Source organism: Myodes glareolus, chromosome 14 (assembly GCF_982192425.1).
Source record: "Myodes glareolus chromosome 14, mMyoGla1.1, whole genome shotgun sequence".
NCBI classification, from domain to species: Eukaryota; Metazoa; Chordata; class Mammalia; order Rodentia; family Cricetidae; genus Myodes; species Myodes glareolus.
Window position 1 is genome coordinate 21,934,486 of NC_142039.1, and position 26,801 is coordinate 21,961,286.

Genomic DNA, 26,801 nt, shown 5'->3' on the forward strand with positions numbered 1-26,801 from the left:
ATCCCCTTAATTATATAATGTTCTTCATTCTAAGAAATCCCTCCCTTGGAGCAGTGGAATATAACGCTGTTGCCAAGCAGTTAAGTCCGCCTACTTTTCTGAGTCCTAGCTTTAGAAAAGCATAAGTTTTCTTCTTCTCTCATGGCCCTTTCTTCGGGATACGTTCTAAAGCTTCAACGTGGCTTCTCAGGCCCTTAGGGCTTTCTCGCTGTTTCTCCAACACTGCCCCACTTTCACCATATGACCGCTTGCTGCCCTCCACATTGAACTCGGCAGCCTAACTGAAACGGAGGCAGGGCTTTCTCTCATCTCGATCTTCCTTCTACAGGCAGCTTCTTGGAGTTGCAGCTTTCATGCCCTGTTGGTTTTTTCTCAAACTCTAGTAAAAATGTCCTTGAACTTCCTTCTGAATCTGTCTTCAGCTTTTCGTTTAAGTCATCTTTTCAAATGTGAATGAATGTTCCTCTATGTGTACCCCATGTGTGTGTGCTGCGTTCATGTATGTGCACCCGTGTGTGTGTGTGTGTGTGCTGGTGCTTATAGAAGCCAGAAGAAGGTACCAGATTCCCGGAACTGGAGTTCCAATGTGTCAGTACCGAGAACTGAACCAGGGTCCTCTGCCAAGAGCAACAAGTGCTCTCCAACCCCCTGAGTCTGTTTTTAAATCATTTCATCTCATTAGAAATTTAAAACTCAAGGTCGATTCAGCTGGTAAACACTAGCAGAGTCATTGGTGAGAGAATGTGAGTGGAAAAGTTTAAAAAATTCCGGTTAAGTCTTTTGCACAGAGGAATCGATTAAGAAAGACACTCAGGCATATTGTTATACTCTATGGGAAAATTAAACAAGATCCCCCCAAGAAATCTGCATATAAATTCAGGCTACTGGAACGTGGTATTAATTCACAATAACTGTTGTTGTTTTCTTCAAAATCTTCTTTCATTTCGGCAAATAAAAGCCCCAACTTTAAGGCTGACTGTTGTACACTTTTACTGTCATTTGCTATTCAAGAAACTATTTCCATTATTTTGTTGTTTCTAAATACTAAATAATCATTAGTCCCTCCCAAGACTTTAAAATTGAGGTTGGAAAAGTTTTTAAAATCTGTAATCACTTGCTTTTCCCTACTGGTCCAAACATAAATGCATCTTTTTTTTTTTTCCAAAAGGAAGAAGGAAAAAAACTTCTAATAAATACCTAGCTGATTTGAAACTGTTTGGAAAATCAATTGAGAAATTAAAATGATAGATAATCACAGTGTAGCGCTAAGATGTTACATTAACATTCATATTTTTAGAAGAGGGTTGCATTTTAAATATGGCAATAATTATCATATCATAGAGAAGACAGCCTATATTTTTTTAATTGAAGTTGCACCTGAGGCCTTCAGGAGAGGAGACCCTGATGCTGGGAAAATTATCCTTATGTTGTCCAAGAAAGAGTCAGTGTTTAAAGGGGTCAGGACGTATCAACTGGTTACATCGAAACTGAGGTAACTCTTGCAGCATCACCCTTAGCTTCCACTGACAGCCACAAACTGAGCAACTTCAGCTCTCAGTGTGCAGCTCACAGTCTGAGACCATACCTACCAGATGGGTCTATTCCTAGCCTTCCATTTAGCTATGTCTTAAATTTGCCCTGTATATTTGGTTCTTTCAAAACACCGGGTTTTATTTTCACCCGTGGAAAAAGGAGACGGAAGTGGAACACAGTTTCTTAAACTCCGGCTTGCATGTGTGCCACCCTGGGATCTTGTTGAAAATTGCGGGTCAGAAATCAGGAGATCTGTGAGGTGAGACTTTGGGAGTCAGCTTTCCCACTCAGCTCCAAAGTGATGCTTGTGTTGCTGATGCAAGACCTCCATTTGGGGCCATATCAGGTCATGCACTTCCTCTTTTCCCTGTAAGGAACTTCTGCAGATGACCCAGCGATTTCTGTTTCTATCATGCGCTGCTGGAGTTGTCCACGGAGCTTAGAGCATTCCTACTCATTTTGCTTCTCTTACCTCCCTGGAGAAGGCTCAACCTAGGTTTTTTGTTTGTTTGTTTGTTTGTGTTTTTCTCAAGACAGGGTTTCTCTGTGTAGCCCTAGCTAGCCAGGCACTCTTTAGACCAGATTGACTTTTCTCTGCCTCTTGAGGAATGGGATTAAAGGCGTGTACCACCACCGCCCAGTTTTAGGTTTTGTTTTTTAAATACTTCTTTATAGTGATCTTTGATCTAGCAGATAATTGGCGTTGTCACGTTGTTTTAATAAAAGCCACAGCCTGGGGAAAGAATGAATTCTGAGCCAGCGAGACAGGTCAGCGGGTAAAGATATTTGTCATACAAGCCTGGCAATCTGGGTTTGATCCCTGGAATTCTGGGAAAGGTAGAAGGAAGGGAACGAACTTCACAGTTATCTTCTGGTCTCCATGTGTAAGATATGTGCCCTGGCCCCTCCCGCCCACATCATGCATATACCCACAGGAATAATGAATAAAATAAATAAAAGAAAGAAAGGAATAAATGAGTGAATAAATAAATAAATAAATAAATAAATAAATAAATAAATAATAAAACTCATCTTAGCTGAAGCCACATACTCAGGCTGTCTTCAAACGTATCTCTCCAGCCAAGGTTCATCTCCAGCCAAGGTATCTCTTCAGCCAATGCATGTGATGCATTCTCTCTCCCCCCACCATGTGTGTTTGTATGTGTTCATATGTGTGTAGGTGCACGTGCACACATGTTTGTGGGAGGGCCAGAGGACAACCTTGCCTATAATTTCTCAGAAACCCTACATCTTTAAAATCCATTCCTTTTTTTAGAGACAGGGTCTTTCACTTCCTTGGGATTCAAATCAGCAGGCTATCTAGAGTGGCCTGCCTGTCTCCATCTCCCCAGCACTGAGATTCCCAGGAAGCGGATACCACCCCCTTTCTCTATTTGTATATTTATAGATTCTAGAGATTGTCTCGGGGCCTCATGACTGTAGAGCAAGTCCTCTACAGGCCGAGGCATCTCCTCAGTGCCCCTCTGATGCCTTTTAATTGTCTTGACTACTTGGTCAGCGTTGCACGATGGAGACATATTCACTATATTTCCTCGCAGCCTTCTGGATTGCTGGATGGAGAGAGAAAAGACGGAGCTCTGGCCCCACCCAAGCTCAGTTGATGTGACTGACATTCAGCCTCAGCAACAGCACGGCACTCTTTAAAGTGTAGTGTGTGCTTGTTTACCCATTCCAAAGTACTTTGGTTCAATTCCAGAGTAACAGACATCAGGGCCTCTGCTCTGGAGCTGGGCTGCCTGGTCAGAACGTGCCCCTTGGTCTTCAAATGGCCTGCTCTGTCTGTGCCTTGGTTTCCTTATCTGCCAAGTAGAGGAAGTTTTCACAGTTGAGGAGACAAAATCATGTCATTCCTGTCAACTATTGAGAAACCTAGCACACAGTGTGTGAGTCTTGCAAGGACCTGCTTACACTGCTGTTCAAGTTACAATTTTTGAATCTCATTTCAGACTGTGTATATTTGTTTATCTAGGAAGCATATATAATTCCTGCTGCTGTATACAAAGTATATTTAACAGTTATGATAAGCCCTAGTATTAATAGAACCTGACCCCTTATAAAATCTTGATAGCTTGTTCACTTTAGGAATTTAAATTTAAAAAACTGTATAGCCCGTGGACACTATGGAGAACACTAAATTGTGTTACAACAACTGTGCCATCAAAAATGATCTCTCTAGGGTTGGATATCACTCAGTGGTAGAGTGCTTCCCAGGATATCTATCCAAGGCTCTAAGATCCACAGCTCAAAAGAAGAAGGGAAGGAGAAGGGACTCTTTGGCACAGTACCACATACTTATAAAGAGAGGCAAGAGCTTTAGAAAGGAGTTCAAAGTCAGGCTGAGGGAGAAGGGTTTACACACAAAAGTCTGTTTTCCACTTCAAAGCTCATCCTGGAATCCCAGCACTTAGGAGACAGAGACAGGAGGATCATGAGTTTGAGGAGAGCCTGGGCTACATACCAAGTTCCAGTTCAGCCTCAGATACATAGGAAGGTCTGGTCTCAAAACAAATAAACAGACAAAAAATTGAATAGGTGAATGAATTAGTAGAATTTCACAAGGAGAGGATGTTAGCCATCACAGAATTGGGTACTTTCCCCTACTCTATGGCAAAACAAATAAGAAAATTCAAGTCAGGGAATTACTCCTTTTGTGCTTCCATTTTCTTTAATTTCTAAAGACTGGATTTTAATTTTGCTAAAATTATTCTTTTCAAAGTGTTATTGTTTTCTTGATCACAAAAGTAACATGCGGAAAGGCAGAGCCTACCCCAGGGAGATCATGGGCTACAGAATTATCACTAGGGAGGGAATAATAGTTGTGTTTTGACACAGATCACGAAGGAAGGTTCCTCTTGTCACTATTGTTTTCTTTCTTGTCACTTTCACATTTTGAATGTGCAAATATTATTTACAAAATTAAGGATTTTTCATAAGTCAAAATGCATCTTATAATACACATTACATAGTTTTAAAAAAATATGGAAATTATATATAGAGAGAGAAATTTAAATTACATATATAGGAAGTAAAATTATTCATTTTACTATCATCCAATTATTATCATATTTATTTTCAGATTCTGAGAATCTTCAATTCCAAGCAGGAATGTATTTTTTAAAAACCTGAGCTCATGTTACACATGCTATTTGAAAAATAGCTTTCATGTCAAAATAGATAAATTGAGAACACAGTTTCTAATTCCTGCTTTGTTCTTTTGTATGTATGCACATCACTTAATTAAATCAGCTCTCCAGAGATGAGCATTTTTAACAATTGTGTGATAAATGCATGTATGTTTATGTCTTGGTCTTGTTTTCTTCATCTAGCTTCCTAGAAGCCCAAATTGATAGGTAAAGATATACATGTGACACTGAGACCTATTGGGCCCAAGCAATGGCTTAGTGGGTAAAGGCACCTGCTTGCTGCCAAGCCTGAAGACCCCAGTTGAGTCCCTGACTCCTAAATGGAAGAAGGTGTGAGTGCACATGAAGGAAGGTGAGAATGCACTCCTGTAAGTTCTTCTCTGACCTTCTCATGCACACCTTGCTGTGTGTACACCCATACACAAACCTGCACATGCATGTTAAATAAATGGATTCAGTTAAACTTTTCTCTTTTTAAAAATTGAATGCTTTCTTTTCATTCCTTTTTTCTTCTCTTCTCTTTCCTTTTCTTTTTGCTTCTTTTGTTTTCTTTGAGAGACAGGGTTTCTATGCGTAGCTCTAGTTGGCCTAGAACGCATTTTGTAAACCACACTGGCCTCAAATTCACAGAGCTCAGTCTACCTCTGCCTCTCAAGTGCTGAGATTGTAGGCGTTGCATCCTTAAAGCTGAGATTGAGAATGATAGCGGGAAGAAAGAAATGTTGACTTTAGCTCTTGCAGTTCTTCCAAAGTGAAAGAATCGCATTGCGCTTCTTCAAGGACAGGAACAGAAGGAATCGACCTGTCCTTGCCTACCATGTTTGGACACAGTGTGACTGTGTGCCAGGTAGGAAAATGTTAGGGGAGAAGGTGGATCTTGGGCATTCTTGGTTGAATTTTATTTTCGTGTCTCTGCTTTTTAAAAGGAAATCCCACGTCTCATCTTTGGAGCAGCTTTCGGAATATCTTTGCTTACGGTCTCATAATGAGTTCCTGCAGCTACTTAATGCTCTTCTTAATGATGAGAGGTAGAAACAAAGGGGATCAGGGCAACACTTACAGTCTCTCAGTCAAGATGACAGCATCAACCCAAGCAGAGGAGAGGAATGGACAGGTAGATGTAGACAGGACCTGATCGCAAGTCTGTTCTTTTTCCCTCTCTTTTCAACCAGAGGATATTTAGAATAAAAGTGGTGAAATTACTTGTCCAAGATGATAACAGAATATGGAATCTAACTAACCTAGACTGTGGTTTGGGGTTGTTTGTACCACACTAGAGTCCATGTCTGAGTGGGTAGAGTGTCTGAAGACCGGGCACTACCTGGCTGAGCTGTTTTCGCCACTGCTCCTCGTTCATGTATTTAGGAGTTCCCTCTGGGGAAATCAGTGCTTCAGTTTCCCTCCGGGTAGGCTCACATACAAAATAAAGGATGCACACATGGTTTAGCTAGGACAGTATTGAGATGTGCTTCAAGATGTTCACATCTTAACTGAACGGGAAGCAGACCTCATTCTCTTTAGGTCTGCAAGGGGCAGAAGTGTCTGCTGTTACAGTGTTGTGGCCCCTAACAGAGTGGAGATCCTTGAAAGATTCGAGTCAACACCCAAGCATTCATCTCTCCTGTGCTAATCTCTGCTTCTGGAAGCCCTAATAGAACCTGCTGGTCTCTTAGAGAACTGCTTTTTACAAGGGACAGCCACTGAGTTCATTCAGAGTTTTAATCAGAGAGATAATAGATACAAGCTTAGAGAATGCCTCCAGTATAATAGTAAACCTGCTTTAAAAGGAGAGAGAGAGAGAGAGAGAGAGAGAGAGAGAGAGAGGAGAAGAGGGAGGGAGGGAGGGAGGTTTGTGAACAAAAAAAGCTTTAAAGATGATTTCCGTTTTTGGAAGTATGGAAGCTTCTAGAAATGGAAAAGGGCAATTTGCAACTCAGTCTCAAGCTAGCACACAAGGTTAACCGTGAGAGTGCTCATATCCTTACTGCTGTGCTCCCACACTTTGGCAAAAGAGAGAAGAAAACCAAAGTCTTAGGACTGATAGTGCTGGTCCGTTTGTTTGCTCCTTGATTGCATCCTACAATGGTCAGTTTTAATTGTTAACTTGGCACAACCTAGCTTCGTCTGAAATGAGAGGCTCAATGAGACACTGTCTAGATCGGGTCGGTCTATGGAGGATTGTCTTCATTGCCTTAAGGAAGCGAGAAGACCCAGCCTGAATAAGGCAGTGTCATTGCCTGGGGTTGGGCCCTGAGCTGTTAGAAAGTTGAACACTCCGTGAGCATACATGTTTTCTTTCTGCTCTTGATTGTGAATGTGATGCGATTCACTGCCACAAAGCCCTGCTTTTCCGACTCTTCTGCAAGAAGGGACTGTTGCCTGAGACTGTAGGCTAAAAGAAATCCTTTCTCCTTCAAGATGCTTTTGATCAAGATACGGTACAACAGCAGTAGAAATGAAATTAGGACACAAATTAGTAGTCTGAGCGTATACCCATGCAGCTTTCTCCCATGATGAATTACAAGCTCTTCTCTTCTAATTTCCCATTGTTACTATGGAGAACTTCTACACTGAGATGTTTGGAGGAGGCTATCACATCAGAGGACCGGTCTGTCGTGGGATGATAATCTTTTTGTACACTGTGAAGATGTGTCTCTGCCAAGGCACCTTCTGATTGGTTTAATAAAGAGGGGAACAGCCAATAGCTAGGCAGGACAGGATATGAGGGACTGTGGGAGAGAGAGAGAGAGAGAGGAACTCAGTGAGACTCTAAGAGTTGGGGAATTCAGCAGCAAGACACAGAGGAAGTGGGCTGTACTATACTGAGGGGAGGTAATGAGCCATGTGGCAGAACAGAGATTAATATTAAAGGGTTAGTTTAAGTTATAAGAGCTAGTTAAGAACAAGGCAAAGATAAGGCCAAGCTTTCAGAATTAATAAAGTCTTCCTGTCATTATTTGGGAGTGAGCAATCCAAAGAAAGTGTGACTGCACAGGTCAAGGTAAAGAGCGCCCAGTAAAAGCTATGAAAATGTGAGCAAAAAGTGCTCCTCATAGCCCTAGTAAGGTCATGGTTCTGGAGTGGAGAGTCCACACCTTGGAAGATTCGTTTCTGTCCAGTGTACTAGGTAAAGTGTACGCGGTCTCTGAGAAGGGCACTCTCCAGTCTGCTTTGGGATGGAGCCTGGCGCTGCTCCAGCAGGTGTCCTTACTGCAGGGTCACATGACCAAGGTTCAAGATAAAGTTTGCGTTCCCACCAACAATGCATGAGAGTTCCCCTCTCTCCACATCCTCCCCAGCATAGGCTATCATTGGTGTTTTTGACTTTAGCTAATCTGACCGGTGTAAAATGGTATCTCGTAGTTGTTTTGATTTGTATTTCCCTGATCGCTAAGGATGTTGAGCATGACCTTAAGTGTCTTTTGGCCATTCAGAGTTCTTCTGTTGAGAATTCTCTGTTCAGATCAGCACCCCATTTTTTAATTGAGTTAATTAGAATTTTATTGTCTAGTTTCTTGAGTTCTTTGTATATTTTGGAGATCAGGCCTTTATCTGATGAGGGGTTGGTGAAGATCTTCTCCCAGTCAGAAGGTAGCCTTTTACTACGCTTTACTGAGTGAGGTAAGCCAGACCCAAAAAGAGGAATATGGTATGTATTCACTCATAAGTGGATTCTAGCCATAATTAAAGGTCTTTGAGCCTATTATTCGAGATCCTAGAGAAGCTAACTAAGAAGGTGAACCTGAAGAAAATCATGTACTTATCCTCCTGGAGATTGGAAACAGACAAGAGTCCCAGGTAACCTCGGGTGCATGGGGGAGTGGGAGGGTTGTTGGAAGGGAAGAGGGTTAGAGAGAAGGGAGTAGGGGAGGAATGGGGAAAACTCGGGGGACTGGGATGGGGGGAGGGAGGAAGGATGGATATGGGATCAGGGAAGAATATATCTCAACTAAGGGAGTCATTTTAAGGTTTACATGAGACTTGATTATAAATGAGATCCCAGGTCCAAGGAGAGATCCCCAGATTGTTCTCTGGACAGAGGAGAGGGTGCCTGAACTGGCCTTGGCCTATAACCACACTGATGAATATTTTGCTTATCACCATAGAACCTTCATCTGGCGATGGATGGAGATAGAGACAGAGACCCACATTGGGACACTGGACTTAACTCCCTAGGTCCAAATGAGAAGCAGAAGGAAAGAGAACGTGAGCAAAGAAGGCAAGACCAGAGGGAACCTTCATCCCACGATGGATGGCGATACAGACTGAGACCCACATTGGAGCACCGGACTGAGCCCCCCATGGTCCAAATGAGGAGCAGAAGGAGGAAGAACATGAAAAAAAACTCAGGACCATGAGGGGTGCGATCACCCACTGATACAAGGGGACTGATCTAATGAGAGTTCACCAAGGCCAGTTGGACTGGGACTGAATGAGCACGTGATCCAACCAGATTCTCTGAATGTGGCCGGATTCTCTGAATGTGGCTGGCCCAGAGTCTTTCTGAAAAGCCATTGACAATGACACTGGGACTTGTTTCCTCTGCATATACTGGATTTTTGGGATCCAGTCTGTTTGGATACTCACCTTCCTGGACCTGGAGGGAGTGGGGAGGAACTTGAACTTCCCACAGGGCTGGAAGCCCTGACTGCTCTTAGGGATGGAGAGGGAGGAGGAGGGGGAGTGGGGGAAGTGGAAGGGTGTTGGGAGGAGGGGCGGAAATGGAAACTTTTATAATTTAATAAACTTTGAATTTAAATAAAAAAAAGATAAAATAATGAAGGAGGCTGCTGAGAGTGGCTCATGGTGGGGCAGGAACCACAGGTCTGCAACTCTATTTACACGGGCGGGCGGCTGGAGCAGGAAGATTCCAAGTTCTAGGTCATTCTGAGCTACAAAGTGAATTGAAAGCTATCCTGGTTGGGTGGCGGTGATGCACGCCTTTAATCCCAGCACTGGAGAGGCAGCAGCGGGCGGATCTCTGTGAGTTCGAGGTCAACCTGGTCTACAAGAGCTACAGTCCCCAAAGCTACAGAGAAACCCTGTCTCAAACAAACAAACAAACAAAAAAGCCATCCTGAGCAACTTAGTGACTTAGTGAGATTGATCTCAAGATTGAAAATAAGGCTTGGGTAAGTGACTTAATGGGTAAAATGTCTGCCTACCATGCAGGAAGCCCCCATTTTTCCTTCCTTAGTACTACATGAAGCCAGATATGATGGCACATACCTTTAATTCCAGCACTGAAAAGCAGAGGCAGGCAGATCTCTGTGAGTTAGAGGCCAGTCTGGTCTACACAGAGAGAGACCCTCTCTCCAAAACCAAAACAAGACAGTAGAAAGTAAAATAAGAAGAGGGCTGGGCAAGTAAGCAGGCGGCAGAAAACTTGCAAAGCCCCTTGGTTCAGTTTCCAGAGCAACAATAATAAACAAGAGACGGGAAGGAAAAAAGCTGCCTTTGTGCCCACACCTTGGATTATCTCAGTGAGAGTCACTGCCAGGCTTCTGCATCCTCTAGGTTGTTCTGTATTGCTGACATTCATTTGATAAAGGTAGCATTCTTATGAAAGGCACCAGCAGCCCATTACTGTCAACTTCCCACCCCTGGCAGGGTCCACCCTCTCTCCCTCCAATGATGCAACACAAAGTGAATCACTTCAAGTGCAAACCTTGCATTTATGGAGTCCATGGGTCACTCAGAAGCCGTGTAAATAAACTTTGCTTTCAAAATCCCAAATCTGATTTGTGTTCTTTCTTCTGAGAAGTTAAGGAAAGGCATTGATCGATTTCTATACAGTCTTCTCTCAAGTGTTCACGTGATAACATTACACTGTTTACAGAACGGAGAAGGAGGCCTCAGTGCTCAGATGACTTGCAGGTCAAGGCCAAAGCCTTGACCTCACACTGCAAATATTTACTGAGACTCTTTGAGGAACAAATTACCGTGGTAAATACCTGGTTCAAGCTGTGATTTTTAGATATGTACGTTTTCACTGCCCAAAGTAAGCTAAGCAATGGGGGAAAAGACTCAACAGAGAAGAGCACATGCTACACCAGCAGGAGAACATGGGTTCAAATTCCCAGCTCCCACCTAAAGAATCTGTAACACCAGCCCTGTGAGGGCAGTGGAGGAGACAGGAAGATTTTGGGGGTTTGCTTACTATCAACCTAGCCTGGAGGAGTCCTGACTCAAGCGAATAGAGTGAGAGAGCAAGGTATCCCAAGTCTGCTTCTGTATGTGCATCCCTTCTACACACACACACACACACACACACACACACACACACACACACTGGCACACGCACATGCACACACACACACACGCAATAAGTAGACAGAAAGAATACAAAAAAAGGCTTTTTAGTGTGAAAAATATTAATTCATTCAGCATGGTTTCTATGACCTGAGATGAAGACTATAAAAAGAGATGAGGATATTTCTGTCTCACAGAACTTTTTGATTTTACAAATTTTCCTTCTTGTTTTCCTCTTCCTCTTCTGCTATGCCAGTGAAAGCCACACCTGCAAAGAGTCACATGAAATGGCATTTATAGGTTGGAAACCTGGCTCAGCTAAGAACGATGTTTGCTGCCAAACTCCGACCTGAGCTAGGTCACCCCACCACCACCACACGTGCGCGCGCGCACGCACACACACACACCTAAAGTAAAAATTTTATTCATGCTAAAAATTTTGTAATTCTCACCGGGCGTGGTGGTGCACGCCTTTAATCCCAGCACTTGGGAGGCAGAGAGGCAGATGGATCTCTGAGTTCAGGGCCAGCCAGGTCTACAGAGTGAGTTCCAGGATAGTCAAGGCTATTACACAGAGAAATTTTTTTTTTGTAATTCTCTTCGATATAAGAGCCCAAGGCAGTTTGAAATATGAGCACAAATGTAAAAGCAAGTGGTACCTAACTAAACGATATGAATAGTGCTGAAAATAACTTACTTGGATTAAGGCAAGTTTTATAACGCACCTGAGGTAGGAAAGGGCAGCGATAGCTATCTCTAGGTGTCATTTTGCTCAAGGACCAGCCACGGCAAAAACAGAATGTTTGCTCACATTTATATGACTCAAGGTTAAATTTTAATTTGGGGATTTTTATTAGACTCTTCCATTTCTGGATTTCATAATAACATGTTTCTATGGTTTTTCTTTGATTCTTGATAATTTAGTTAATTATCAAGCTAAAAAGGGAGAATAGTTCAGTTGGCAGAGTGCTTGCCTAGTGTGTAAGAGACTTTAGGTTTAATCCTCAACACTGCATAAAACAGATGTGCTGGTTCACATCTGTAATCCCAGCGTTTGTGAGGTAGAGGCAGGAGGCTCCTTGGCTGCATAAGGAGTGTACAATGTGGGCTGCATAAAACCCTGCCTTGAAAAATAAATATAACAACAACAACAAAATAAAAACAAAAAGAAAGAAAGGAAGGAAGGAAGAATGAAAGAAGGAAGGAATAGAAGATAGAAGGAAGGGAAGGAAGGAAGGAAGGAAAAAAAGGAAGGAAGGAAGGGGACTTACGTGGTTTCTCATCTGGAATTCTGAACTTACGGCTTAGTTTAGGCAGGTAAAGTTAACAGTTCATGCTCATGTGGTTGAACAAGTATCATCCAACTTTTATACAATCCTTTCTTTCAGTCAAGATAATCCCAGGGCATCTGTAGCCCCAGTTCCTTCCACACTTTGCCCCAAATGTCAGTTCCAGAAACTTCTTCCAAATAAAATGCCAGGTCTCTTTCTATTGTTGTCCCTTTCTCTGTTTTTCGGTTTTCGCTTTGTGCACCTCCGAGTGATATGTTGTCGGATTGCTTACCTTTGACTTCTCCCTAATGGAGTGTAATTACCCTAGAGTAAAACTTCTCTCACTGTGGTTCAGACCCACAGCAATGTCTAGGACATTGGAGGTTGCTGAATGAGTCGGGGTGAACACAGCAGTTACTGTTGCTGGTTGTTTGCCATGCTTGGAGTGGACCCCTGGGTCTGGTGTGTTCCAGGTGACTGTGTTATCGCCGAGTCACAGCCTGAGCCTTGCTTTCAGTTTTCATTACTGCACATTCTTCTAGACCTAACGATAAACCTTTGCTTCTTCAATAAATTGGTTTAGGAAAACTTGAAGAGAGTTCTTTCTCTTCAAGGCTGGCACCTCCAAGAACTTAACATGATATTCATATCATGGGCACTGACAAATACTTAAAAAATTCTTAAATGGATGATAAAAAAAAGTGCTGTCTCAAAAAACTAGTTTTAGTGATTTATTTTAAAAGCCGAAAGCAATTTTACTTTTTGAGGAACATTCAACTACTTTATATGTCTTTCACTTAAAGGACAGCTGACTTGATAGGGTTATATTGCAGCTTCTTTCTACACAGAAATGTCAATATATGAGATTACATTATATGAGATTACATTAAACATAATCAGGACCCATGTCTTCCCTTACTATCGACGCCTATATTCGTCAGGGTTCTTTCTATTACGAACAAATACTAACAGACCACCCTTAAAAAATTCAAAGGCAAGTCAGCCCTTGGCTTCCAGTAGATGGCACTGCAGAGCAAGCCTTTGTAGGTCTAGTAAGGTTCCTTTTTTGATTATGAGAATAATTATTTATGCTGTTATAAGGTCATATAAAGAAACTTACACAGTGACACAAAACATAGGGAGACTTTGCATTGTGTTCTGTCACTGACATCTTGTCTGCACACAGTAGCAGGGCACTCACTAAAATAGTGGACTCCCCGTCACTGAGGTGACCCACTGTGTCGATGCATGAAAACACTTTTTGATGTTGGATTCTGCCTGCTTGTTTCGTTTATTTTATTTCATGCTATGAGCTCATTGAGACTGTATACATTAGCATAATGTCAGATTTTATCTCATTCAAGCTGATCAGCAAACACAGAGGAAGGACTGTTCTGGAGTCAGAAGCAGTATCACTGACCCGTTTCTCTCTCTCTCTCTCTCTCTCTCTCTCTCTCTCTCTGTGTGTGTGTGTGTGTGTGTGTGTGTGTGTATGTGTGTGTGCAATACCTTTAGCCAGTGACATGTTGTGCTACAGAATACTAGTGGCTCCAGAAAAATGCCATCTCCCTAATTTTAAAAAGTTATACAATGTTTAGGTAGAGTGACAGAGAGTTGGAACTTTGACTGTATATCGATGAATATATGTTTATGCTGTTTCTTAGACTCATGTAGAAGAGACATCATACACAATATTGACTAGTAGTTATTACATGTTATCATCTATGAAAATATGCCTAGTCCCAAGTGTCTGGGACTGGGGATGTGGCTCACTTGGTAGAGTGCTTGGCTAAATTCAAAAGGCCTTGGATTTGATCCCGAGAATCCCACTGAAAACAGCTGTGGGGCTGCTTGTGAGGATCCACCGTCCTCTGGTGTATCAGTGCGTTTAAGGCTAGCCTGAGCTACATGAAATGGAAGCAAAACAAACCCCCTTCTTTCTGTTATCATTCAGAGCATAGAGGAATACAAAGGGTCAGAAGAAAAAAGCCAGAGTTCTGCTCCTACTACTCTGTCTAGTTAATGGCACTGACCGTACAATCCTTTTGGATTCCAGCTCTCAAAATGACTGGGCCTGAGGCTTCAGGACAGGAAACAAGCTGCCTGAGAGAAAACGTCATGAGATGCAGTGTGTGAATCATTGTCCGCTCAGGTATGTTACTGGGTGCCCAGGTGTTCAAGTCAATAGCTGTGAAAGTCCTTAGTGATGTTTGTCAGGATTTTCCTCCGTGGAGAAAGTAGCCATTAGTCTAACTGACACTCTACAAACAAACAAGATGTTAGCTCTTTGAAAAAGAAAGAAAAAATGCCCCATGAGCATCTAGGCACAGTGCACTTTTAAAATATTTTGTGTATGCTTTTTTTTAAATTCTTGCCTAAGGAATCCAAAATGTCTTGAAATTACACAAGTAGCCATAGCAATAATGAGTCTCCGGAATTTCTAGAAATATATGAGAGACGTGGTTATATTTTTGGGAACATCACTAATACACATTAATAATTCTTTAGCCATGTGAGTATGCCTTCTTTCTCCAAGTATTTTTCGAAATCACCTTCATGTTTGGCACATTCACCCCAGTTCTGGACATTTCTGAAGACCAAGGCAAAACCCACACAGTAATGGTAATAGTGAAACAGAAGCCCAGAAAGGAAGAAATAGGATCCAAAGCATAGCTTCCCAGGACAAGCAGGCAAAGAAGGCCCAACAGATCTGGGCACTTGATTTTTCTTTCCTTCTGTGACCTCCAGAGTTTATGCTTTGCCCCATATGGAGTTGGTAGAGATAGTGTTAGAATATTACAGAAAGCAATGTATGGCTTTGGAGTAAAGCAAATCACTAGATAATCTTTGGAGTCTTAAAAGTCTTTATGGAACATCTAACGCCATGCCTTTAGTTTCCCCACTGGGAGAACATGCAGCAGAGAGGTAGGCCACTGGATTCCCTGAGGTTATATGGATAAATTAATGACAGAGTAAGCACCAAGGTCATTTGATTCCTGGTACTTTGGCCAAGTACTTTAATGATGATGAGGGATAAAGAAAGAAGGTGAAAGAGAGAGAGAGAATTTTGACTTGGTGACTTAGGAAGGGATGGGAAATGCTCTCTTATGTGGGCTAAGAGAAAACACGTTTGGGGGTAAAGGTTCCCGGGAAGAGCAGATTGCACACATTTGTCAAATATTAGTTTTGGCTGTTAGCGCTCCTGGTTTTGTGCAGGCTCCCATACCCTGTATCTGTTAAAGAAAATTCACGTGCGAAGAGTCTCTGGGAAGGCAATTTCCTTTTCCCTTGAAAAAAGTGATAATGTAAACACTGGATGTGTCTAAGTAAGCAGCATGTATTTATTTTATTATTTATTTATTTTAAGAATGCAACAAGATTTAAACTACTGCATGTCTTTAATATAAATACAAGCACACACTTTTCCAAGCCTGCAAGTTCTCATGATGCAATTCTTAGGAATGTACAGAAAGTGAAGGAGAAACTTTTTGTCTGTGAATTTCCTAATTTTTTTTCTGTGTTATCAAAAAACGGATGGCACATAAACACATTTTGCAGTTAACAAAAGGAATTTGAGTATTTTAACATAGTGATGATAACCATGGTTTAGCCACAATTTAAGAGAGCAATGGCGTCTATAGCCATTTCTATCAAAGACTTATTTGGGAAGAGATTTTCTGTAAGGATACTGAGACAAATCTTGTATTAATCGTGAGACTTACATGACTTTCTGAGTTGGAGTGCAATTTGTCTTTACTTTGAAAAAAAAAACAGTCTTTGTTTTCACTACTTCTTTATTCTTGGCAAAGGTTGTTATTTTATTGATTTGGGGGTGGAGCCCACATTTGGAGTCCCACATTCCAAAAGGGTCTGGTTGTGAAATGAAAATGGAAATTGGAAGGCATTGGAGTAGGATGAAGGGGGTCGCTCTAATTGCCTGAGGGAATCTGTTAACCAATCTTCATTTTTCTCTCCGGTGTCCTTGGATAAAAGGGAATAGTGGGAGGTGGTTAAAAAAGAAAGAAAGAAAAGGCGAGGGACTTTAAGAAAAGTCACATGCAAAGAATGAATAAAAAGTGAAGGAAACTGAACTTTGAGACAGATCGCTGTAGATATCATTAAAGATCTTTGTGTAAACAATGCAGCCATTGTGTGCTGTGGTAGCGCAATGTTTTTATTCCTTAACCACGACAGGTAGATAAGTAAATAAATAAATAAATAAATGGAACCGAGCCATTTATTCTAGATCCATGGGCAAAATTATATAACGTGGGTCTGAGTATCAACCATCTGGAGGAATTGCTCAATTGCCTTGGAGAATCAGGTAAGAGAATCAGATGTGTATTTTAAAATTTTGATGGAATAACGTTCTACGGGGAGTCATGACTTAAAACCAGTAAGTAGACCTGAGACTTCTTATAGGTTGGTTACAACTCAAGTTTCTTGGCTAATGGACTGGTAAAATTCGATTTCCTTCCAAACAAGGGCTGCCCGGAAGTCCTGTGGGGAGCTGGGAGCTAGGTGGGCGGTCTGGGTCGCACAAAGGAGTCCCGCAGCCTAGGGCGCCTAGCGCAGCCCCAGCCTGCGGCTTTGGGAAGTTGGAGGAGCCGGTTTGAGCTCCAGGCCATTCCGAACCAAGAGCGCTTTGCACTTGGGGGATGGACAAGACCCTGACCGCTGTCTCCAGGACGGAAGCGCAAGTCGGATTTGTGTGCTTTAAGTTTCTAAAGATGTCTCTCATCCTGTTCCCCCCCTCTCTCTGAAGGCTCTATTGTGTGTTGAATGAGAGAAAAGAGGTGACTTAAGATTTTGAGATCCAGAGCTGCTAGCACATTAATCCTCGGATTCACTAGGGATCCATCTTGGAACTACCTCCAGACGCTGAAAGAGTCCGTTGCGGGTGCAGGTGGGATGGGTAATATTCAGGGACCTGACACTGTTGTTTGGATGACTCTCTGCCGTCAGTGACTTTAAGGGTCATGAGCTCAGACTACGGTTTGGTGTTCCTAAAACACTGGCAAGCTTCAGGACCGGCGAACTCAGGCTGGGGATTAACGTGTTCACCTCAGAGAGTACTGTTAACCGAGTGACTGGGCGCTTCTGGGTCTTAGGTGGCTCATGTTCTAAATGGAGGTCTGAGGGCGAGGCAAGGCGCTTTAGAGCTCCTAACGAGTCCTCCAAAAACGTTAAGGGAATAGGGTATTCCCCGACTGGCAGTGCTCGGGTTCTCTCCTAACTTCCACCACCTTCCCAAAATCGCTGACTTCGCCCACGGGTTTTGTGGAGGTCTATCTGTGGCAAGAGCCATTTCAGGCACATTTCTTCCTGATTCTTCCAGATGAGCCAAAGCCTCATAGTTGGTGAGTTCTCCTGCTCAAGATTAGCCCCAGGCTCCTTAAACTCCACTGGAGTCCCTAGTCCTCATCAGCCCTTAGGGGACCACACATGAGGATGTATATATATCTGGGATGTTGGGATCAGGAAGGATGACAAAAATCCTAGAATGTGGCAGTTTTTTAGTGAGTGGTGTAAGAGAGAGACAGGCAATAGGAGACTCGGGCGTGGAGAACTTTCATGTAGGGCTGCAAAGGCAAAGACCTTGAGCAATTGTGTCTGCTCATTTCCTAGTCGATATAATCGGATCGACACTCGCACCTCCCCTCTGCTTCCTAGCTTTGTAAGCCGCGGATCTTGTCTACCTGAGCGTCGCCAGCTTTTCCGTACCGGGGACATTTCGTTTGTGTTCTGTCCAGTCATTGCGCCTAAGGCTGGAAAAGCTCTTCAGTCCTCTCACCACGTCTGTGACCAAGTGCGTACTGACCCCGCAAACCAGGCTGCGTTGATCTTCCTCCGCAGTCTTCGTTCTTCTTCTCGATCTGCTCAGGGATTCTTATCCCCCACCTTTTGGAAACCCATCCTGGCCAGGTGTCCCACAAGAAGCCCGGCGCGCTTTGTCACACGCGTCGCAGCAGATCGCAGCTGGTAGATCTCCCCGACAGTCCAAACTTAATTTCCAGCTTTTCAAGCGTTTTACGAGTCCATGGAAAACCTCTCCTAGATCCCTCTGCCCTCCCCCAAGGGCAGGAGACTTGAGAATCTTAGTAGAAAAGGACAATTAAAGAGCAGGGTGGGGTGGACCGGGCGGGACAATCGATTTTATTTTGGGGGGGTCCCCATCCTCCCCACTTAGAAAGCTCTTGGGCAGATATAGCACAAGTTTGTATACTGGGTCGACCAGGGCATTGCAAACCCAGAAAACACAACCGCGAAGGAATTGAGGCATTAGTTCAGTTGTCGGTGCAAATGGGTGTTTGGGAATGCTTGCGGTGTGAACTTTCTACCCATCACTTATGGAGGGAGTTGAAGAAGGGGAGGGAAGGGAGCGGCCCCAAGGGGGCCGCGTGGCGTGGACTGTGCCTGCTGGGGGAGGTGTCTGTGTATGCCGGAGCGTGGGGGTGGGAGGATGTCGCGTTGTGGGCGGAAGGAGTCTACGACGAACAGCAGGCTAATTGGCTTGAGACATTTTGCAAGCGCTGGAAAAGGTCGTTGAAGGAGTTCGCTGTACAGAGAGAAAGAGAAATCTTAAAAAAAAAAAAGAGTGCCGGGCATGCGCATAGAGAGGATGCCATATTGGAATGAGGCTGTAGTGGGAGCTGGAGGACCCGAGCGGGCGCGCTAGTGAGGCGGCGGGTAGAGAGCGAGTGAGCGAGGAGGGCGGGTGAGCGGGACCAGCGCCCACTCCGGTCGTACCCGGGGTCCTTGCTCACTATCCCGGGCAGGATAAACTTCATCAGGTAAGACGCCGCCCCAGTCACTGTCCCCTCCTCGCCTAACCCGGCCCGCGAGCAGATCTCTGGCCCGCAGGTTGAGAGCACCGAAAGGCGTTTTTTTCCAGTTTAGTTTTTTTTAAAGAAAAAAAAAAAAAAAAAAAGGAAGCCCGAAAGCCTGAACCAGCCTAGGGGTGGAGGTGGGGGGTTGGGGGAGGAAGGAGGAGAAAAACCGAAGAGCGGAGGCTGGAGAGGAAATGAGCAGCACTTGAGCGAAGAGCGAAGCCTCTAACTCCTCTCTGCGCTCTGGGTTGTCATTTTTTTTTCTTTCCCCACCCCCTTTCCCCTGGCTCCGGGCTCTGAAAAGCCAGGCCTTGCGGGAGTCTGTCCGGAGTTGCAAAGTGACCTCGTCCTCCTCCGGGTGCAGCCTGTTCCCTCCCGCCGCCCACCTTCCTCGTTTGTGCACTCATTTTAGCGACGCAGCCGCCTCTGCCACCTACCCCGCGTTCCCGCGTCTCCTCCGCTCTGGGGTCTTCCTCTCTTGGTGTGTATTTGGGGGTTTCGGGGGACTGGGGAGAAGAAGGTGGTGGTGGTAGAATTGCAGATCAGCAGGGGTGGGGTGGGGGCTGTTTCCAAAATCGCGCAGACATTTGGAATCGCCCGATTGGAAACATTTGCCTTGTGCAGCGGAATTGAAATTGTCAATAGTAGTTTCGGAGCGAGCTCTAGCAAGGGCGATCTTTTTGTTCATTTTTGTTACCCTTTAAAGTAACATCCCGTCACTAGGGGCTTTCTTGTGTACACTCATCTTGTCTCTTTTCAGAATTGCTAACCTAATTGAGCTCTGGAGTTTATTTCTTTATTTTTATGTGCGTGTGTGTCTTGCTGAAATCCTCTTTAAAAAAAAAAAGCAACGGTAAGAACTGCTAGATGTATGTTTTGATTTTTGGCCTGGAGCGGTTGAAGGAGATTAGGCTGGGAAAGGGAGAACGTTGGGTGTGGGAAGTGGTTGATTCGCAGTGGCCGGACACACGTCCCCAGCCCAGTCCATACTTGTGTTTTCTTGGAAGCGCTACAGCAGCGGGGAAGGAGTCTTTAGACACCGTACCAGTTCCAATATGGCGGGCTAAGGTGGCTTTTAAAAACTGAAAATAAAGGTTTTGAGGTGGGAAAAAACCCAACCAAAGTGGCCACGCCTTAGTTTCGACTCCTTTTGGTTACTCCAGGAGCTTCTTTAGCGAATTAAGTAGGAAAAAAGAGGAGAAGCTAGGTTTTCCAGTTTTTTTCCCGTGGTTTATCTGTATCTAGTCCATTGCTAGAGGGTCCAAGGTGGAGGGGTGTTTTGGGCCGGGATGAGGGCAACCAAGCGCAATCGCCTCGTGTGTGTGCCTGTGGAACTGTGCACTAGTCTGTATGTGCAGTCGCTAGGGTGTGTATTAAAGAGACCCCCATCCCCCACGTCAGTGTGTGTGTGTGTGTGTGTGTGTGTCGGAACCAGACTCTACCACGTTCAGACGTGACAAACTGCAGAATCCACGAGGGCAGAGGGAATGATTAATTTCGCTCTTCTAGGGGTTATATTTTCTTTTTCCCTCCGTGCTGTTGGATCTTGCGTGAAATAGGCGGAGCGAGGAGGTGCTTATTAAAAAGACTAACTGTCCAGGGTACTCGGTGCAATAGGGAGGGCTGCATGCTGTCCATGGGATTTTGTGTCCAGGGAGATTAGGTACGTGCCACGTTTAGGGATAGGCTCCTGTTTTCCTGCACTCCCTGCAAAGGTGGGAGGTTGGGGGGCCCGGGGCCAAGGCTTGCAGAGGGTGAGGAAGCACGGACCTCCCAGCAAAAGGCATACAAGGTCAACCTCGAGAGTTGCCAGGTCACTTTCGATTTTTCCATTCTAGGGAAGGTCATGGATGGGGAGTGAATTTTAGGAAAAAATTATCCCTAGCGCAGTTTAGAAACCAGCGGACTGCTACGGAAGGGGCGTCCTCCATGAGTAGACGCTCGGGGCTAGGGTGTAGTCTTGGGGTGTGAAGTTAGAATGCCAGGAAAAGTCTGCATCCGAGGTCTGGATAGGTATGGGAAGGTCTAAGAGTGGAGTTTGGAGACAAAGATTGGAGCCACTCTAGGGATTCTTAGGAAAGCCAATAAACCCGGACATGGAAAAAAGCCATCCAGAATGCACGATCCTAGTAGCCTCGCTGGGAACAAGGGTCCCCGACAGGGGTCGCCAGTGTCCACGACGCAGCCAAGGAGTAAGATCTGCGCCGCGGGTTGAGCAGAAAAGAGCCTAGGAGGAGTGTGGGCGTGAGCCACGCGCCAGGCGCTCGCGGTCTCTGGTGAGGGCCGGTCTGGGAGGACATTCTTCCGCCAACGGATGTGAAAGCGCAAGGCCAAGATCGAGGAGGCATTTATAAAGGATTGGATTAAAAACAGGACTGACCAGGTCTGTAGTTACTGCAACATCGTGGTCACCTGGCAGTTGCTGGGACCCAGAGGGTGATTTTATTGGGTTCCTCAGACTCCGCTAAGTACGGTGGGGGCGTACAGTCCGCTCGCGGTGTCTGGTGGGTGGGAGATGGGCTTTAGAGACTCCACCGCAGGTAATTTCTTCCCACCTGAGCGACACAGGGAGCATTTCATCTTCCCAAGTGGAGCACGCGGCGGGTCCCCAGCACTCCCAGCCGGCGGGTCCCCAGCACTCCCAGCCTGCGCGTCCCCAGGGATGGGGGTGGGGGTAGGGATAGGGCATCCCGTGGGCTCTGTTGAAGTAAGGATAAGCACAGAAATGTTGTGTTTGGTTTTTGTAAACTGCATGGTTCCTTCCCCTCTTCCTCCTTGACGTTGCCGCTGACGAGGGCATAGCTCATCCTAAGGCTTCAAAACCCACAATTTTGCACCGGGTCGGGCTATGAAATCTAGTATCCAGTTAACTCCAAAGAATACTCCACAGGATTGTCGCAGGGCCCAAGTATTCCTTTTTTATGGAAAGCGGCAGGAAGAGGGAGGAACTGAGGTGGTGTAAGCGACCAGCGTTGCACAGCGGGGACTTGGGGCACTCCAGTGGCTGGAGTGTGGGGATCTTTATGCATAAAAATCCAAGAGAGATTCCCTGGAACCCGTGGGGAGCGGCGGCGAGTGCTCCTTCTTGATACCTGTGCAGCATCCAGCCAGGAGTACCGGATCCAATGCCAGGAAACCTGGTTCCCAAGACAGTTCCCAAACTTTTCACTTTCACTTTTGAAATTTTAGGGTTATGGAAGATTGGAGGGTTGCGTGGGATTCCCAGAAAGGCTAGCGACGTTCGTGCACCTGTGGCTCACTCAGTTCCAGACTTCAGGTTCACTCCCCTGTTAGCTCTATTTTTGCCCCATATGCCTGGTTACCGCGGATTTGGGACTCCTAGCTAGATGCTAACTGGGAAGGAAAGGTCTTAGCCCCTGATGGAAAGGAAGCTACTTTGGACCAGGGCTCACTGCCCTAGTAAATCATTGTCAGCGCCTCCCACTCTCACCGCTTCATCCTGGTACCATAGTCCAAGGACCCAACCTAATTACACCAAATGAATGCATTCAGGCTCCATCAGGTTTGAGGAAAGGGCTGCCTTCCTTTATGGGGAGATGGTGATAGGGAATAGGGAGGGGGCTTTAGTGTTTTAAAGGAGTTGTTGAGACAAACTTTGTTTTTCTCCATACTTACCCCTGAATTTGCGTTCTCTGAGACCTTCCAAACCATAACGAAATGGCTTTTAGATCTTTCCTGGGACCTTCAATGGGCAGGAAAAATGTCCACCTACCCTAAGAGGTCCCTTGTGCCACGGCAAAGTTCTACTGCTTGCAAGGGTGATTCCTTAGGCCAGTGTCAAACGTTGTGAGTAGGGATGGGTATCTGGGAGTCCCCATCTTAGAAGAAACAGCACCAAGCACCCACTGCTCCATAAATACTAGCCTAGATCTGCTTATGTGACACATTGAGTGCTTCCCATCTCCAGTTAGGGTGCCGAGACCATGAACCTCACACAGTCCATTTGGCTGAGAGATAGTACAGACCGCATTTTAAAAAACGATGATCTTTTGTAGCTATAACTAACTAGTTCCATGATTCTTTATACGGAAAAATGAAACAAAACCATAACACAAAACAAGAGCCCTTTTCTTTTTCATCACAAGCTCTTAAATCCCTGTTCTGCCTAGGCTAACTGAGGTGACATTTCCTTTTTTTTTTTTTTTTTTTTTTTTTTTTGTTCTTCATGTCAATAATACCCCCCAAAGAACTCTGGGAAGAAGTGTTAGCAACATTGTTCTGAGCTGAGCTTAAATGTGATGTTTTACTTAATGTGTGATTTTGAATGTGAGTCAATTCAGCAAAACCCCAAACTTTCTGAGGCCACATTTAAGTCTTTAAGTTTGTTGTAGATATCAGAGTGAGAGTTCTAGCTTTCTCAATTTTATTTTGAGCAATCAATCAATCAATAAAAGCTCTACTGTGGGGTTTAAATTCACTCTAGTCTGATATAGTTAGCTTGGATAACACTTCTGTCTTTGCGGTTCAGGATTTGGAACTTGTGTGTCTACGTAACAGTACAGCTCTCAAAAGGAAATTTATCTTGTCAGGAAATGAAGCTCATAAAGATATTTGTACCAAAGTGATATTGAGATTTGTAATTCAGATGTATGCTCCATTCCCAGCTCTTATATCCATATTGCTTCAATAGCAACTTGAAAGAAATACAACTGAAAGAAAATAGGGAAATTATACTTCTTCCACAACAAACCAAACTGGATGGTTGGCCCGTGTATTAAGTTTGATAATCCAGGAATGTCTGCCTAGTTTGTATGTAAGGACAATTGTTGATAGGAAGAGAGGGGAAATTTCGGAGGCCTGGCGCTTAGTTTCCGAGATGACCCTGTCTAGTTGTGTGATCTGGGATGAATGTAGCTGTCCTACGAGTCTGAGCCTTCTTGTCTACAAAAGGGTCTTGGTCTGGAGTTTTACTCAGTGATGTCCCTGTGTCACGAGGGACCAGAAACAAAGAGACAGAGTCTATGATGCCGTCTGTCTATGCTAGCGTGCTCAAGCAGTGCTTGAGTTTCACATCCCCAAAGTGTAGTAAAACACGGCTGGCCTCAGGTGACAGTTGTGTGACAGAAGGCCCGAGAGCAGCTGGTGAGCTGGAGGCCACCGTGCAGGAGTGAGTGCTGTTATTGTTCAGTGGTGGGAGAGCCACATGAGGTCTTGTTTTTATTTCTGCTCCGTAAAGTAGTCCGTACTGGGTTTTGGGAGGTTTCTTTGAATACAAGTCATGAAGAAATGCCCGATTTGATTTGAGTCTACTCATTCCCAGGCCTACACGGGTCCTTTGCACTGTGGACACCACTATCCCAGACTTGGTGGGGGTTGTTCAGACCGCCTTGGCTAATGACTGCAGTGTGTCTTGACGACTAGGGAATTCTGGTAGCCAGGGAGAAAGTGTCCCCTGTCCCCTGGGAGACTTAAAACTTTCTGTCTGCAGTCTTTGGTTTTGGCCACTGGGCAGTCCATCCTTTGTAAGGTCGGGACAGTTCTTTTCCTTTTGTTACTTTGTGTGATTTATTTTTGTTTTATGTGTATGGTGTTTTGCCTGCATGTATGTCTGCACCATGTGCATGAAGTCCGTGGAGGCCAGAAGCAGGGGTTGGATCCTCTGGAACTGGATTACAGATGGTTTTCAGTCACCAAGTCGGTGCTGGGGATAGAAGCCCAGTTCTCTACAAGAGCGCTGAGTGCTTTCTCAGTTGAGGAACCATCTTTCAGCCCCCTGGGCAGTCTTTAAGAAAAATAATTTCTTACTAAAGTGAATGTTGACTCTATTTGAATCAGTATAAAGACGGTTAGTCTATAGGGTTGTGTGTTGTAAGTAGAGACTCTGGAAAGAGCTTGGAACGTAACAGGGAATAGTCTTTAATCACATTCTCAGTTCAGCTTTCCTCTGCAAAGATGCTGCCCTCATACTGACTACCTTGTTGTCCAAGAGTAATGAGCTAAATGTGGTAACACGACACCATTGGTTGGCAATTAGCTGTTACTCAAGATACAAAGCCTGTGCTCGTCGGACTTCCATCACTGTGACACATGATCTGATGAGAGGAACGAAAGGGAAGGAGGGTGACTTCAGCATTGTTTCAAAGATTTCTAGCTGGAATCCTTGACTCCTGACTTGGGATCTTGGTCAGACAAACCATCATGGCTATGGGAGCATGGGGCAGAGACTGTTTGCCTTGTGACATATATGATACATGATAAGTATGTGTGTGTGTAGGGGTTTGAGGACACAAGAGATAGTTTCCAAGAACATGACCCCAGTGACCTAATTTCTGCTACTAGGTCTTGTCTCCTGCTGTTTCCAGAGTCTCTCCAAATAGCCCCACCAATGAGAACCAACCCTTGAATATATGGACCCCTCGTGGGGGCTACAGTTCATATGCAAACCACACTACCACCAATAGGCTTTGCTTCTAGGGTAAGAAGGCTGTTTTCCACACTGACTAAAGAAAAAGTATCTGTTGTGTTTTTTTGATCTTGCCTGAAAAAAAAAAGACAAAAACCAAACCAAACAAACCACGAACTAGTTTAAAATAGAAATTGATGGAACATTTGTAAAGTGGTTTGTAAATTGTTATGACATTTGTAGAATAGAGCAAATATCGTCAGCGTAGTGGTAGGAGGACAGTGGGGTGAGGCCAGTGTGAAGGGGTGGGATTTAGAGATTTTAGGACTTCCGTTTATTATTATTGTAAGTGTGCATTTGTCTGTGCGTGCCTCTCTTTCTGTGTGTGTGTGTGTGTGTGTGTGTGTGTGTGTGCGCACGCGCGCGTGTGCACGTGTTGTGTGGAGATAAGATGACTGCTCTGAAGAGTTAATAGGCTTTCTCCTTCCCGCTGTCAGCTCCAGGGATCAAACTCAGGTCCTCAAGCATCTTCATCAGGAGCTCTTATCGGAGCCATCTTGCCAGTGTGTGTGTGTGAAGTCCTACATGAAGTGTATTATTTAGTCTCCTTCCTTCCGTCCTTCCGTCCGTCCGTCCGTCCTTCCTTCCTTCCTTCCTTCCTTCCTTCCTTCCTTCCTTCCTTCCTTCCTTTCTTTTTTCCTATTTGGTTTTGGCCCTACCATTTCTTCAGTGTCCTGAATTTGTTCAGCCTACACCCAGTGGTCTTATTGAAGGAGGGAAAGGAGAGGCTCTCACGGATTCTGGTGAAACATCAGAAAGGCTTGCTTCAGATGGGCAAACTTTTATTCTGAGAGTTTTCTCTCCGCCCCCCCCCCAGAAGTTTTCTTTCCTGAGGAAAAGAGATACCAAACCGTGCCTTCTCTGCTCCCTGGAAAATGGTGTCATTTTGTTTTCTTTTCCCCACATTTGATCAAAACTAAGACGCGTACTGAATTGTGTTGCTGGAGTTCGAATTTCAAGTGCATGTTCCTGCAAAGTCTCCTATTAATTGTAGTTGAAATGAGCAACGGGTCACTTTGCCAGAGAGCGTCCTGATCGGAAGAGCTGAGAAGAGCCTGGTAGTGGATTGTGGATCAGTCTGATTGCTCAAAACTTGTCCTTACTGTAACAGCTGCTGACTTTAGCATCCGCTGTTCGCCAGTCGCTCTTCCCATTGTGTTGCCTTCTTCATTTATCGTTTTGTTTTCTGATTTAGAATCTGTTTCTGTGGCACAGACTGGTCTTAAACTCTTGGCATATTGTTGCCTCAGCCTCCCATATGCTGGAATGAGAGCTGGGAGCCAGCACTGCACTTGCTTGTATTTCTCTGTTGTAGTGAGGTGTGTGT

General features: G+C 44.6%; 1 protein-coding gene and 1 long non-coding RNA gene across 5 annotated transcripts in view; one reads left to right on the forward strand and one right to left on the reverse strand.

Moving 5' to 3' along the window:
* Positions 1-18,348: 18,348 nt before the first annotated feature.
* LOC146891943 (uncharacterized) lies at positions 18,349-19,618 on the reverse strand. The gene is made up of 2 exons (XR_015005046.2): positions 19,488-19,618; positions 18,349-18,779 (listed from the first exon to the last, which is right to left on the reverse strand). It is a non-coding gene; the product is annotated as an uncharacterized LOC146891943 (long non-coding RNA).
* Sfmbt2 (Scm like with four mbt domains 2) overlaps positions 18,769-26,801 on the forward strand; it is a 187,941-nt gene continuing 179,908 nt past the window's right edge. For 2 of the 4 annotated variants that reach the window (XM_048460657.3, XM_048460662.3), the window contains exon 1: positions 18,769-19,014. The gene's annotated coding sequence lies outside the window, so the exon portion shown is untranslated. Of the gene's footprint in view, positions 19,015-19,294; positions 19,532-21,262; positions 21,434-26,801 lie in introns of those variants that run through there. The other 2 variants (XM_048460658.3, XM_048460659.3) reach the window with 2 other exon arrangements.